This window comes from Dunckerocampus dactyliophorus, chromosome 4, assembly GCF_027744805.1.
Source record: "Dunckerocampus dactyliophorus isolate RoL2022-P2 chromosome 4, RoL_Ddac_1.1, whole genome shotgun sequence".
NCBI lineage: Eukaryota > Metazoa > Chordata > Actinopteri > Syngnathiformes > Syngnathidae > Dunckerocampus > Dunckerocampus dactyliophorus.
The window spans coordinates 29,064,125-29,077,610 of NC_072822.1; the positions used below are offsets into that span (position 1 = coordinate 29,064,125).

The 13,486-nt window shown below is 39.2% G+C and overlaps 1 long non-coding RNA gene across 1 annotated transcript in view; it reads left to right on the forward strand.

Annotated features, from left to right (window-relative positions):
• Positions 1-4,402: 4,402 nt before the first annotated feature.
• Positions 4,403-13,486, forward strand: part of LOC129179401 (uncharacterized) — a 35,172-nt gene continuing 26,088 nt past the window's right edge. The window contains exons 1-3 of the long non-coding RNA XR_008569959.1: positions 4,403-4,425; positions 5,116-5,226; positions 6,795-6,890. This is a non-coding gene — a long non-coding RNA (uncharacterized LOC129179401). The remainder of the gene's footprint in view (positions 4,426-5,115; positions 5,227-6,794; positions 6,891-13,486) is intronic.

Sequence of the window (13,486 nt, forward strand, 5' to 3'; positions counted from 1 at the left end):
CCAGGCTACACTTTGGACACCCCTGGTGTCGCCTCCATACTGTACGTTCACATTAAACGCAAAAATGAAATTCAATGTACGTGGCGCATTCATTTATAATTGAGTGTTTAAACCACAATAACAAAAATAAATAAATAAAAAGTGTTAAGAAGATTAAATCAAAATATTTTTTAAAGTAACCAAAATACAAATAAATAATACAAATAATTAAAATAATAATAACATAAATTACATTACAATAAAGAGATTATTAAATGAACAAATAAATAAAAGCAGACAGACTCAATGTATAATGTGCAGGAAATAGGCTAAGCAATGACTTATTAAATCATAAAAATGAAGGATAAATTATAGCTTGAAAAATCCACGTTTCTTCCGTGTGAACATATATATCTCAATAATATTTGAATGAGCTTGATATAAATCATGAGGGTGACAGGGCCTTTTGAAAGGGTGCAGATATCTATTGTTGAGGGGCAGGAAGTGCTGCTGCTGAGAATCTGTTGGCTGCTGAGGGTCATTGTGTGGACAGTGGAAGCATGGACAAAGCTGAAGGTCCTCAACAACCGACCCTGTTAACATATTTCGGGGACTCTTAAATTGCATATGGAAAATAACAAAACATGTATGAGAAAGGAAGATTCAGTAGTCACAGTCATCACAATCGGTGTCATTTATTTGAGTAATGAAAATGCCTCAATAATTGTTTTACTTTACTATATCTGTTTGTGCAGACTTTTACTTTGACTTTACTATATTTAAAAAAAAAAAAGACTTTTGCTCCTATACCTTCCCAGTGTACATTGTTACGACTCGTTGCTGTTCGTTTCTTTTCGGCAGCCAATGGCTGTGACAAACACTCTGATGCCGCTCGCCAATCAATCCAAGGAAGACCAAGAAGACGCTGTGGGATTGGTTGGTTCTGTGAGGCGCCAATATAAACAGGAAGTGACGGCCCGATTTGCAGGCACTATTCACGCGACACGGACAGCATCGCTCCACGGTGTGACATTTTAATTTTGATTCGATTTTATTCGACAAAACATATTTTGTTGGTTGAGTATTGTCAACTAGTTGTTAGAGAGCCAGCTTAAACGTGTTGTGTTGTTTTCCAAAACAGGCTGCTAGAAGCGCAGTGAAGGCACTTTATGTTTATCATCCTCATCTATATTATTTTATGTTGACCTAAGGCTACTTAAATAAACAACCACTTTTTAAAAGGTCAACTTGACTGTTCTTTAATGACAGATTTACATGTATGTTTATTTTTGTTTATTAGAGGTGGTTGATACCACAAATGTTGGTATTGATCCAATACCAAGTAAATATTGGACGAGTTTCGCTGACATCTCTAAATTTTACATTTTTCAGGATCATTGAATGATTTTAGACATCAACACATTTGTAAACAATTTAATATATACCTCCAACAATGTAACATAATGTGACAATATATATATTTTTTTTAAATCATGAAATTATTCCATTCGACTGCACACGATTACAAAATAAGTCAACTCCAGCAACAAGTTCCATTGACTCCATGGATGAAATTTTGATTTCAGAGGCGGGGGTTTGTGTCAAAGAGCGCACAATTTGGACGAGCACACAGACTGAAATGTTACGTTAAATATATTGTTAAATGAAATTCAAATCAGTTTAGCTGGTGTGTCCCAGGCAGAACAAAAGTCCAACATGTTAACAACTTACAGTGGCAGATGAACACGAGCTATTGCTAACCCACTGGCGTGCAGAGCCAGGCGCTCATGGAGTGACAGCGGGGACGGCCAATCACACGCTGGCAAAAAAACGAAAACAGCTGAGCCAATTGATGAAGGCCCTTCTCTCTTCAATATGCCTCGCAGTTATTAAACACATTTAAAGTACAGAAAATAGTATGGAACAATACATACATACATCTCTTGTTTCTTGTGGTTAATTGGTTCCACACTTGGCCACTATAAGTGAATTTCCACCAAGTAGGATTCCTTATTTATACATTGAAGATTTTTGTAATGAGAGGATAAAAACTGTTTATAAGCTTCTAAATATTTTTTTAAACATTATTAGAGCCCTCTAGGCATGAAATAGCACCCCTATAGGCACCTTTACACTCTTATTGCCCAATATAGTAGACATAATAAGAGTAAATAAGACATAAATAAGACTCATGCTTGTGTGTGTTGCTGTCAGTGGGTTCCGATGCTAGGGGAGGAATTGACGTCGGGGATTCAGAGTTGAGTTTTAGCTTGGTGTGGGTTACAGCCACAACAGTAGGTGTTAGGGATGATTGTGCCTGTTGTGAGATCATTCGAAGCTGCAATTAAAAGCCTGTTGATCCAGAGATCGAGTCCGGTGTTTGTGTGTCTCGCCAAACATTACAGTAACATTACTGACACCTAGTGACCAGTGGAGAATACTACATATCATCATAATGTCTTTGAATGAGTCTTTGGAATGCCTAATATTTTGATTTTACTTCATATAGCTTGAAAATGCTTAATTAGGCAAAAAATATGTAAAATTTGCTTTAATATGCACATTTTTGGCTAATAATAGGCCATATTCAACCACAAAACAGAATGATTCATGATTCATTTATTTTTGTAAAACTGTATTAGAATTCCAAGCCCGAAGTGGCGAGGGATTACTGTACTATTTTATGATTTTATTATCAGGTGTGAATGCTGAGTCGTGAATATGCGGGCATCCGCTGGAGTGTCTTCTCATGAAATTATTCATGACATATGCTGGTCTCTGACTTGACTTAATTTGGACTTTTGCCCATTGAAGTGCTTGCGGTTTGACTTGTTTGTTTTGTTTTTTTCTAAAAATGGTTTGGGTTGAGCTTTTAGTTGAGGTTCTTCTGGTGAGGAGGACGCATAGTTCACACAACGCATAATAACAGATAGACCTGACGACATGATTTCAATATTGAAGACGTCTCATATCCCGCCCACAGTCGGGATGGGCCTGCCTCTTAAGAAAGTTGCCGCCAGACTGTTTGCTCAGCAGAAGTTGCAAAGACGGAACGAGGGAGAGAAGTATATCTAGCAATCTGTCTCACCCCTGACCTCCCGGAGTCACGGCAAGGTCCTCAATTAGTCTAAATGTGTACCCTCGGCTAATGGGAGAAAATAAGAGGAGGGGGTCCCCATCACTCGGGCCAAGAAAAATGGCCTATCTGCTGTTTGTCTCTAGCATGATTTTGTTTTGCGAGTGTGCTGTGGCTACAGGTCAGTGGAGCTCCAGCGTCAGACAAGCTCTGTCTCTGTCTCAGAGATATATTTGTACAATAAATAAAGGGGTAGGGATAAGGCCAGGCTCATGTTTTGACTTCATCATATTTTTTCTTTATTGTATACCAACCACCCCGCCAACTCTCCTCTCCGCCCCCTTTTTTAAAACACTCAATGACATATCAACATCCACATCAACCCAGTCCAACATTCACATTGAAAATGAGTGAATACGTCACATTGTTCAATTGATTCAAGCCATTGTAACATTCAGAACATTCGGACGAGCAGTTGCCCACGTCCCAAAAATCCCCACTTTACCCAAAATCCCAGATTTCATCAACACAAATGCCCTTTGATTTGAAAAATTCTTACAACTTCCACATTTCTCAAATGATTCGAACCATTCTATGTCAAAACATTCAGCTCATTCAAAACAGCCAGGCTATCCCTCACCACTTAATGCTTTGAAGTTTGCAGCTTCACTCCATCAGGTTTTCCAAAAGTATATTAATAAATCATGCTCTTTTGTTGTGGAATACAGTCTATTATTAGTAAAAAAAAAAAATGCATATTTAACAAAATTTTACATATTTTTTCCTATATAAGCATTTTCAAGCGTGAAAGTGGTTATATGAAATCAAATATCAAGTAAAATATAAATATAAGACATTCAGAAGATCCACGTGATGACCTTTGATAAATATCAGTCCAATATTGGCATAAAAATATGATATCGGCCAACATTGGTAACGCTTTTTTCCTACTTTGTAAGTAGGAATAGAACTTTAACATTATCACCTGCAATATTGCTGCACCACGTAGTTAATACTGTGCTGCTGACAAACCTGAGGGAAAGAACTAACTCTTTATTTAGTAAGGAGAGTAAACGCAAAGAAATCGCGGGGGAGTTACCATTCCACATACCATTCTTACTCACGGTGTCTTCAAAGGAAGAGCTAAAAAACCATCACACAGCAATGCAATAGGTAGATAACACCACTACCAACGAATAATGCAGAATAACCCACAACATGCAACTTAGCAGCCATTTACAACAACAGTACAGCAAAGCACGCTGGGAAACAGGAAGCGCTGTTGTCAAAACCCACATACGTGGACGCCGCATCGAGCGTCGAGCCTTACGTCAACGTCACCGCCGTATTCGATGTGGCGAGGCTGCGCTGTAAGTCAATACAAACAAATGTACTTACTTTTATAAAGCGACTTTCTACAAAGACATTTAAGTCAATGCCTCTCGTTTATACAGTCACACGCGCACTAATATACTTGGGAAACAGGTAGGCACCAAAAACAATGTATTTCATCGTCTCAGATGGCTAAGATAAGAACTAGCACACAGGTAGTAATTGACATTACTACATCAGCTATATAGCAAGTATTGCTGAAAAACCATACACAGTGTATATATATATACATATATACACAATATAGCTATATATACAATGCTATCTCTACAGAATTTGCTTTCTGGAGTGAATATTATTGCTTCCATTTTGTTTGTAAGTTTGTCTGCATAGAGTTGGCGGGCTAGTGTGATTTTAACATAAAGTGAGTGGTACTTCGGGATATCAATACATACGTGCTTCTTCTATAACTCCAAGTGTTGTCAGTACATTTCTTCTTCATAACAAACACTACCTTAACTGCACACTGTGTGTGACTCGCTGATCTCACCTATGAGAAGATATCTTCCACCTCTGATGCACAGTCATAACCTTAGCATCACTGAAGTACTTTGTTAATGTATACCAAGAGAGAGCAATAGCAAGCGTGGAAAGAACTGGAATAAAGGTGAAATATTGCGCTACACTGCCTGCATTCACTGTCGTTGCGTCTGTCCTTGACCAAACAGGGCCTCAAAGATGACAAACCACTTGGAGAAAGGAAATTACGTAGAATGCCCCACGATAGCATGGAGAGAAAGCAGGCATAGCAGGGGTTTTCCTTACAGTCATTGAACAAGGTAAAAAAAAAAATACACTAATCTATCTCTCTGCTACTTAGAACGCACAAGCTGCGTTTCTAATTCAGGGGGAATTGTTTTATCAATGATTTTTATTTGTGCTGCACTGTAAGCTGGACGGACCAAGCAGGGTAATAAATCAAAGCTTGTCTGACTCATGCCCCCTGCTGGTAGAAAGTGGGGGAAATAATCTTCTGATAACCCCTGTTATTTTGTAAGTTTACCAGCTCTAATTTGTATTTAATTGAGTGACTCAAGCATACGATGCAGCAAGAATTCTAGCCCCCACAACACAAGTTTTGGGAAAATTACTTTTAAAAAGTAATTATAAATACAGTGGTGTGAAAAAATGTTTGCTCCCTTCTGGATTTCTTTTTTTTTTTGCATGTTTGTCACACTTAAATGTTTCACATCATCAATGACAACACAACTGAACACAAAATGCAGTGTCTAAATGAAACTTTTTATTATTAATGGAGAAAAAAAATGCAAACCTACATGGCCGTGTGTGAAATAGTGATTGCCCCCTAAACCTAATAACTGGTTGGGCCACCCTTAGCAGCAACAACTGCAATCAAGTGTTTGCGATAACTTGCAATAAGTCTCTTACAGCGCTGTGGAGGAATTCTGGCCCACTCATCTTTGGAGAATTGTTGTCATTCAGCCACAATGGAGGGTTTTCCAGCATGAACCGCCTTTTTAAGGTCATGGCACAGCATCTCAATAGGATTCAGCTCAGGACTTTGACTAGGCCACTCCAAACTCTTTATTTTGTTTATCTTCAGCCATTCAGAGGTGGACTTGCTGGTGTGTTTTGGATCATTGTCCTGCTGCAGAACCCAAGTTGGTTTCAGCTTGAGGTCACAAACAGATGGCCGGACATTCTCCTTCAGGATTTGTTGGTAGACAGCAGAATTCATGGTTCCATTTATCACAGCAAGTCTTTCAGTCAGACCCAGACCATCACACTACCACCACCATATTTTACTCTTGGTATGATGTTCTTTTTCTGAAAAGTGGCGTTACTTTCACGCCAGATGTAATGGGACACACACCTTCCAAAAAGTGTTGTTGTGGGGTCTTTGGTGACCTCTTGGATGAGTCATTGCTGAGCTCTTGGGGTCATTTTGGTTGGCCATGTTTTTGCCATTTGTGGATAATGGCTCTCACTGTTGTTCGCTGGAGTCCCAAAGCTTTAGAAATGGCTTTATAACCTTTTCCATAATGATAAAGCTCAATTAATCTCAGTTATGTTTTAAGGTTTTTTTTTTTGGGGGGGGGGAGGGGGGGGGGCAATCACTCTTTCCTCCCTTAGTAAAAAAAGTTTCATTTAAAAACAGCATTTGTGTTCAGTTGTGTTGTCATTGACTAATATTGAAATTTGTTTGATGATCTGAAACATTTAAGTGTGACTGTACTACTTTTAATTGATTATATAGTCAATTCAAATCAATTACTGTAGAGTAATACATTTTGCAATGGAAATATTCCTTTGTAAATGTAATTAGCTACCATGGGAAGTAATTCATGCATTAATATTGTCACGATTCGGCGTTATGGATCTCAAGATGCAGAGGCAACACACTCAGATGCAGGCAAGGAGCAAGGAACAATCTGGCACCGATGTGTTCAATATGTTCAGACGCCCTGCATAAGAAGGCCAGGTGAGTGATTATTTGCAGGTGTGCACCAGTGGCTCCGCCTCAGCAGGACAGCTTGCACTGCAACAACATGGCAGATAGGCGGCAGCACAGCGACAAACACGGAACATGACAAATATGTTGAAAAACCTTCAAATAAAGTGGAACCCCGGTTAGCATGTTCTTTCAAAAATGTACGCAAAAATTTTACCTCAGTTTGCTTACAATTTCTGGTTAGAGTACAACATAGCGCGCATTTTGTTGTGTTATTAATACACGAGTCTATCTGTGGTCCTAATGTACAGTATGTTGTCACCCAACACAACATAACCTTGTTAGGATCCTATTAGCTTGCTAAGACATGGATGACCACCGGAAGTCAGTGCCGTCGCCCCGTCTATGATGTCATCAGAGGTTGACTCTGTAGTTCTTTGCAAACTAACACAGTTACGCCACAAGTCTCAGCTTTTCTTATAATCACAGTTGCAAAATAACCCACATAGCAAAACATGAAGGTGGTGTCCTTGTTGAGCTCGCTGCCACATCGTGTCTTTGGCAACAATCACATCTTTAATGAAGGTAAAAGTAACCTTAAACGTTCGTTAATGAAAGGGATAAATTAGCATGATCCCGTTCATTATCTTTTCTATGTATTTTTGTTGTTTTCTGCATTTAAAACCAAAATTGTAAACCTATAAAAACGTGTTTTAACATTCAGGAATAGATTAATTGGATTTCCATTATTTCTTATGGGAAAATGTATTTGGTTAGAGTATGTATCAGTTAGAGACCCTTTGGAACAAATGAATGACGCTATCCGTTGCACTGTATGTCAAAGAATTTTAATTTAAATAAAATAAATATTAAATATGCATTTTTTTTACTAATAATTGGACGTATTTAACCATGAAACAACAGAATTTAATAATTAATATATTTAAAAAAACGTAATGGAGTGAAGCTGCAAAATCTGAAGCGCGAAGTGGCGAGAGACAACTGTATCCCATTGAAACTGCTGGACGGAAGCTGAAACAAACATATATCCTTGCTACTAGTCTTCAGTATTCATTCATTCATTGGCTAACTCAAACCCAGCTGATTTTGAGCGAGAGGCGGTGTAAATGTATTAGTCCTGTGGCAGTCCTTCATCTTCAAGGGTGCTTGACAAAGACTTGAGTTTTACAGACTCACAGGTGCTTGGCAAAGACTCAAGTTTCACTGACTCACTGGTACTCGGGAAGACTCGAGTTTCACTGACCCATGCGTGCTTGACAAAGACTCGAGTTTCACAGACTCACAGACATTTGACACAGACTTGAGTTTCACTGACTCCCGGACATTTGAAGACGACTCGAGTTTCACAGACTTATGGGTGCTTATCAAAGACTGGAGTTTCACTGACTCACGGGAGCATGATGAAGGCTGGAGTTTCACTGACTCACGGGCATTTGAAGAGGATTCCAGTTTCACAGACTCAAGAGTGCTTGACGAAGACTCGAGTTTCACTGACTCAGGGGAGCTTGATGAAGACTTGAGTTTCACTGACTCACAGGCATTTGAAAAAGACTCGAGTCTCACAGACTAAAGGGTACTTGACGACGACTCGAGTTTCAATGACTCACGGTAGCTTGACGAAGACTCGAGTTTCACTGACTCACGGCAGCTTGATAAAGACTTGAGTTTTACTGACTCACAGGCATTTGAAGAAGACTTGAGTTTCACAGACTCACGGGTGCTTGACAAAGACTCGAGTTTCACTGACTCACAGGAGGTTGATAAAGACTTGAGTTTCACATACTCATGGGGGCTTGACGAAGATTTGAGTTTCACTGACTCACGGGCATTTGAAAAAGACTCGAGTTTCACAGACTAAAGGGTACTTGACGACGACTCGAGTTTCAATGACTCACAGTAGCTTGATAAAGACTTGAGTTTCACAGACTCACGGGGGCTTGACGAAGATTTGAGTTTCACTGACTCATGGGCATTTGAAGAAGACTTGAGTTTCACAGACTCACGGGGGCTTGGCGAAGACTTCACTACCCGAGTACCAAAATTCACACAAGCATAGGGAGAACAAGTCTGAGCCATGCACCCAAAGTCTGCTAACAATGAAGAGGTCTTTCAGCACTTGCCAATGTTTATTTCTCCATTGTTGAAACAGGAAGGGTAATATACTGTAGTAGACTGCTTGCCGTACTATCATTGCAAACTGTGCCAAACATCCAACTCCCACAAAAAAGTCCTTGACTGTCACGCAAAATTTGGGAGGAGATCTTACAAATACTTCAATACATTTCATAACAATTAAAAAAAAAATCTTCTCCCTGCCAGGCTTATCACCATTTATGCCTGATAGAAATTTGTTAGGGCGCGATTCTGGTGTTGAGGCTTTTTTATTGCACGGACACCAGATGTTCAAGTATAGATTTATGCCAAAATCCCATTCACTCTCAAGGCTACTGCAGGCTTGTTGATAATTAAGTATTTTAAAAGGAGCCTTTACCAGACAAGAGAATGAGAGGATAAAGGCAACGCTGAACACATTAACTTTCAAAACATAGTGACAAAATGTGGAATTAATTAAATCCTTGCTAATCAAATCTGTGAGCAGCTGTAGGCCCAACAATGAATGTGTTGTCATGTGAATGTCAGTGATAACCATAATCCCAGGATCTTTTATTACAAAGAATGTTTTCACCTGCGTAAAAGATCTATGGAAATCTATGTTGCGTTGCTGTTTTTTTAACTTAAGCAAATAGAGTGGCGCTTCGGTTTTAGTTATTAATTTGCTCCAAAAGTTCAGACAAAAACTGACGCAATTTTGCCCATAGGACATCACCATCACGTAAATCTAATTTATCAATTTGAGATACCCAAAAATATGAACAAAAGATACATTTTATAGACAACAATTATATTTTACATGCACAAATTATAAATGGGGAATGAAATGGATAAATTAACATTTAACATTGAGAAGGGTTCTTTCTTGAATTCAAGCCTTGAACGTTTCTCAACTTTATCAAATTGCTGGCACTCGCTAGGTCCTTTGGCTCCACGGTGGGTTGTTTCGCAGTCGCAGTCAATAAATGCACAGACAGCGGGTCAGCAACACATAGGGTGCTTTTTTGGGCAGACAATTCTACGGAATGATACGGCGCAGGATAAACGGACCAGTTTGTTATGCGCATTACTGTACGGCAACGGAGACAGTGTAGAAAAACCGAGGCCAAATTTTGGTGAACATTTTTTGTGGAAAACCGAATCATACAGAAATTATGCTGTTTGAAAAATGAAGTTTGACTGTAAATAGTGAATACTTTGTGACTGGTGTTTTTTATGGACAAACTGTGGTTAGCACAGAAGTCCTGTAACATAAAACCACACGGGTTTGGATCGAAACTGTCATTGCCTACGCGGGACTACAGGGGAGATTTTGCCTGGCTTTTTCGGGCTGGGCCCAGTCAGGCTGCACGAGTGAAGGCCCGACAACCAACCCAGCCCCCCACCTCAGGTCTGGCTTCAGGGTGAGGCGCGGTCTTTCCTTTCAGCTTTTTTCAAGGGTCTTCTGAATCACTCTTTGTCTGGCAGGTCACCTCCGACCTGCTGGCCTTGGGAGACCCTAGCAGGAGTATATAGCCCTGGACAACATACAGGAGCTCTTGGGATCACTCGGACACTTCTAAACCTAAACCTCCGAAACTCCTCAACATCAATAAGGTGGTGATTTGCGAAGAAGGTTTGCAGTAGATGCAAATCCTCATTCCTCAGTACACGGACTGCCACTCAAAAGTTCCCGGGCAAGACCTAAATGTAACTAGGAACATTTCGGGGGAAAGTAAGTTTGGGTAATTTTAGTGTAAACGGTACAAGGTTTTTCAAAATCCCAGGTAAATAGAAAAGTTCCTGCAGTGGAAAAGGGGCTATTTTGATTTCTATATAGTCAATCATTCAGATATGCTGGCCTCTACATGTGACAACATACCAAATACAACAATTTTCAAACAAATAACACCATTTAAATGCCTTGGCGTGTCCAATACAAAAGTATGCTGCCTCTACAAAGCACATCTAGTTGTTCAAATCCATTTGTAAATGTTACTCTAGACCTGCCCTTTGTGGACTCGGACAAGACTTTCAGTTGTACAGCACTTTTCTACCTTCAAGGTACTCAAAGCACTTTGACACCACATTTACCGACTGATAACACAGCATTAGGAGCAACAAGGGATTCAGTATCTTGCCCAAGGATACAGCCAGATGGAGGATCGAACCAGCGACCTTTAGGTTGCTCGGCCACTCTACCGCATGAGCCATGCCGACACTGTGCCGTGCTTCTAGACTCGTTTACAGCAGTCTTCATGTCTCTGCCAAAACTAATCAGAATGTTTTAAGGACGTCTGATAATATCGGCCACTGATCATTATCAGCCTGATATTGGCACATAAATGTGAGATTCAAAATTCAACATTGGTATCGTTTTTTTCCCCTACATTGAAAGCCAATACACTAGGTCCCCAACTTACAAACACAATTGGTTCCAGATGACCGTTCGCAGGTCGATTTGTTTGTAAGTCGAACAAAAGGTAATACTACCAATGATATAGGTACTACATGTACGTGTATACATATACAGTATATGCGTATGTATGTAAATATGAGTTTGGATGCAGTAGTAATATTAAACGAGGATAATTAATGAAAAAACAATAATAAAAATGATATAATAATACGTAATGATAAATGTTATTTACCTTTCAAGAGGAGTGGTCGAGCATACGTCGTTGTGGTGGAGTTGGAGGAGGAGTTATTGAAAAAGGACAAATGGTCGTCGTTGTTAGACTCTTCTAAAAGAGGTAGTGTTCTGTGGGTGGTGTAGAATTAAGCAGGCCTATTAACTCTTCATAAACTTTAATCACACGCTCTGTCCGGGTTGCATATTACAGCTACAATTTAGCTTTCCATTTAGCTTTCTCTCCCCAGCGTCTTACTCGACCTGATGGTCCCATTAGCAGTGTCACAGTGCCCTCTACTGGTCAAGCCTGTAGCAGTATAAATACTGATGGAGCGACTAGAAGGCAAAATAAAATAAAATATAGACCAGTCGGCTTGTGTTCGTAGCCGCGAATGTTCGCAAGTCGGATGTACGTAAGATGGGGACCTAGTGTATAGAGATTTTAGCACCACTGTCGCAAAATTTCAACATTGCTGAGCCATGTCGTAATATTGTTTCGCTCACACGTCTGTGAGGAAAAAGTAACTCTTTCTGTAGCAAGCAGAGTAACAACAGAGCTCACGATGAACTTACCAGCTCCATAGAAATCTTTTTTCTCATAACAAGCTAAAAAGTTCATTTTGATTATTCTTCAGCAACAGATTATTCTATATTTGCCTTAAATTAAGACCAAAACCTGCTTACCTAACTTTCTAAATTTAAGAACAAACTCACACTCAGAAAATATACCTAAATCTCAAGATTTGCTGATTTCGGAACAACACTGCAATTTTTATTCGAGAAAAATAATCTTATATTAAGAAAGTATAGCTAGCCAATTCTTATGAATATATTTTTTGCCAGAAATGTAGCTTGCTATTTTTTTAATAACAAACTAAAAACTTTATTTTGATTATTCTTCAACAACACTTTCTACATTTAAGGACTCACACACATAAAATAAATGTAATAAAGGTGTAAAAGTATTAAACTTGATTCAAGAAAATATTACTCTCTTTTTTATCTAGTTTATAAATGTAAAAACTAGTGAATTTACATGCAAATCATCCCAAGAATTCTGATAGTTTTTATGACAATAGGTTTTCCTGAATTAAGTGGATCTTAGATACAATTACACTCTTTCTATCATTTGCTTCCTGCTTGTTGAAAAGAAGTAAGCAACATAACTAACATGCCAACAAGGAAAGCTGTTAGCTCCACGGTGGCCGAGTGGTTAGTATGTTCAAATCCCTGTTGGAACACATCTCTGTGGAACTCACGCTCCCCTGTGGACTGGCTTTCTTCCATAAGCATGATAGGTTCATTGGCGACTCGAAATACACTCCGGATCAAAATCTTAAGACCAGTTGAAAAGATCTTTCAACTGGTTGAGAATTTGCATTTTGCACATTTGGATCTTAATGAGGTTTTATGTAGAGCTACAATATGCAAAAACAAGAAGGGGGAGTGAGACAAAAAGCACTTTGAAAAAGTAATTTATTGAAAACAACAATTAAACTGAAATAGACTGTTTATCAGCTGATCAAAAGTTTAAGACCATCACTCAAAAAATAACAAAAAACTCTCCAAACCAGAACAAAAAATGTTCTCAGTAGGACTCAGTAATGAGTAGCTCTACTGTTCTTGTTAATCACTTCAAAAATGTGTTTGGGCATGCTTGATGCGCGTGTTTCCAGGAGGCTAGTGGGAACATTGCTCCAAGTGGTGAAGATGGCTTCACCAAGGGCATCAACTGTCTGGAACTGATGGTCATTTTTATAAACTTCCCTTGCCATCCATCCCCAAATGTTCTCTATGGGATTTAAATGAGGGGAACATGCAGGATGGTCCAAAAGAGTGATGTTATTCTCCCTGAAGAAGTCCTTGGTCAAGCCAGCATTGT